A 2,500-nucleotide genomic window follows, 5' to 3' on the forward strand; every position below is an offset into this window, starting at 1 on the left:
GATCAATCTAGATAGTTTTACTAATATTAAAACACTGTCTTCTTTTCTCGCCCCTCCTCCTTCTCCTCCTCCACGTCCTCGTCGTCATTGTCTTCCTCCTCCTCTTCCTCCTCCTTCTCCTCCTCCTCCTCCTACGTTTCTTCTTTCTCCACCACCCTGGCAGCAGGTGTGTGGAGTAAAGTTAGAGAACCAAGTCAAGTGTAAAGAATAGATAAAGAAACAAATTGACACAATTAGCATCTATATTTTTTGGTGAAGAGACCAAGGCTGGCTCTCTCTCTCTCTCTCTCTCTCTCTCTCTCTCTCTCTCTCTCTCTCTCTCTCTCTCTCTCTCTCTCTCTCTCTCTCTCTCTCTCTCTCTCTGTCTCTCTCTCTCTCTCTCTTAGCTGTTATTTGGCCGCCGACAACACGCTCAGTGACAGACCACTGTTTTCATCACGCTTTCAGTCTGATTCTGAGCAAGAGTAGAATAGAGAAGGAAACTGAGGGTAGTAGACGGGATGGTTATCCACCCATGTATGGAGTGCTGCTCCCACATATGGCGCAGTGCAACTCACACAGACCATGTAAACAGGATAGAATCAAAAGTTTTTCGCTTTATCGACTCCTTCCTTGTGACAGACTATCCTGATTCTCTCACTCAACGCTGTAATGTTGCATCGCTTATTGTCCTCTACCGTCATTTCCAAGGTTATTGCTTATCTTGAACTTACTAACTGTATGCCTCCCCTTCCAAAGCCTCTCTGCACAAGACTTTTTACTTACCCTCACCATTATTATGTCCACCTTATTAATGCAAAAGTCAAGCAATATCTTCGCTCTTTCAGCCCTTTTATTGGTAAACTCTGAAATTTTCTTGCTGCTCGTGTATTTCCCGCCAATGACTTGAACTGGTTGAAAATAGGAACATGAAGACTTTTTTGTTCTGTTTCGGGAACGACATCATAGACGGTCTTTTTTTTTATTTGCTTTAATAATAGTTTTTTTTCTTAGCTTGTCTCCCTGGTTTCTGTGTGTGTGTGTGTGTGTGTGTGTGTGTGTGTGTGGAGAGAGAGAGAGAGAGAGAGAGAGAGAGAGAGAGAGAGAGAGAGAGAGAGAGAGAGAGAGAGAGAGAGAGAGAGAGCACAGAAGAAGTACCATTCCTATGCAGTACATGGTATGTAAGCAGTAGGCAAAATTCTCAAGATACAATCAGGATAGAACAAGAAATATGAAGAAAAGATAGGAAGGTATTGGTTCATATCAGATAGCGTATCAGATGAATGGAGTGTAGTTTGTAATTAGGTTGTTAGTGCTGAGTCATTAGGGAACTTTAAAAGAGGATTAAACAAATTTATGGATAGGGATGATAGATGGAAATAGGTAGGTATGCTTCATACAGGGATTGTCACGTGTAGGCCTGATGACTTCTTGCAGCTTCCTTTATTTTTTTGTGTTCTTATGTTCTTAAGTACTGCTTGAAATGTTTTGAAACTGATACTGAAAACGCATTTTTTGGAACACAGGAGGAAAAAAGAAAATCTGTGCCAGACACGCTGGTGACTTTCGAGAGTCTGAGTATTGAGCATATTATTATTTTTCAGCGCAGGATATCGATCACTCTTAGCTGAAATGTATTAATTTTATCCAAATTCCGGCACGGAAGCTGAAAGACCGTGACGAAAATACACTCTCTTTAGAAATATAGATACCCCGACGCTCCACCTGGGCATTGGCAAGACACATGAGGCATTGATTACCCTGACTGCACCTCACACACGGAATAGGGTGACGTGCAGACAGGTGCAGAAATACATGCACGAGGATACCTGTACGAGGAGGCTTCACTTACCGGGCGGGGATGTGGAGGAGACGAAGACCATAAGCCCTGGACCCCCGCCCTGGCCAGCGGGGGTCCAGGCGGGGTAGTTACTCCATCTGGGGGCTACCTGCGGAGAACGTGAGAGTGAGTGGACGAGTTACTGTGGCAGTGAAAGAGAGAGAGAGAGAGAGAGAGAGAGAGAGAGAGAGAGAGAGAGAGAGAGAGAGAGAGAGAGAGAGAGAGAGAGAGAGGATGTGTGTGTGTGTGTGTGTGTGTGTGTGTGTGTGTGTGTGTGTGTGTGTGTGTGTGTGTCCAGAAATCAAAGGAAATAACCGTGAGTAAAATTTATTAAGTATACATAATACAAAGCAACGGAAATAAATCTATACCGAAGATTAGTTCTCTCTCTCTCTTTCTCTCTCTCTCTCTCTCTCTCTCTCTCTCTCTCTCTCTCTCTCTCTCTCTCTCTCTCTCTCTCTCTCTCATCTCCTGCCAATTGGCTCCTCATACTTGTTAACTTGGTCCTGTTTGTGGGTCACGGTTTTTGGTGTTCTGGTGAAAAATGTTGTGTTTACTGAGTTTGCCTTGGACACACACACACACACACACACACACACACACACACACACACACAGTTTTGTCGAGATACATGAAAGAAAAAAGTTACAATAATTTTTCAGTTCACAGAAATTAGAAGTA

General features: G+C 43.4%; 1 protein-coding gene across 2 annotated transcripts in view; it reads right to left on the minus strand.

Moving 5' to 3' along the window:
• Window positions 1-2,500, minus strand: part of LOC135089181 (RING finger protein nhl-1-like) — a 55,303-nt gene that overhangs the window by 38,201 nt on the left and 14,602 nt on the right. For both annotated transcript variants that reach the window (XR_010261410.1, XM_063984497.1), the window contains exon 2: window positions 1,832-1,928. The gene's annotated coding sequence lies outside the window, so the exon portion shown is untranslated. The remainder of the gene's footprint in view (window positions 1-1,831; window positions 1,929-2,500) is intronic.

The sequence above is a fragment of the Scylla paramamosain genome, chromosome 32 (genome assembly GCF_035594125.1).
Source record: "Scylla paramamosain isolate STU-SP2022 chromosome 32, ASM3559412v1, whole genome shotgun sequence".
Lineage (NCBI taxonomy): Eukaryota > Metazoa > Arthropoda > Malacostraca > Decapoda > Portunidae > Scylla > Scylla paramamosain.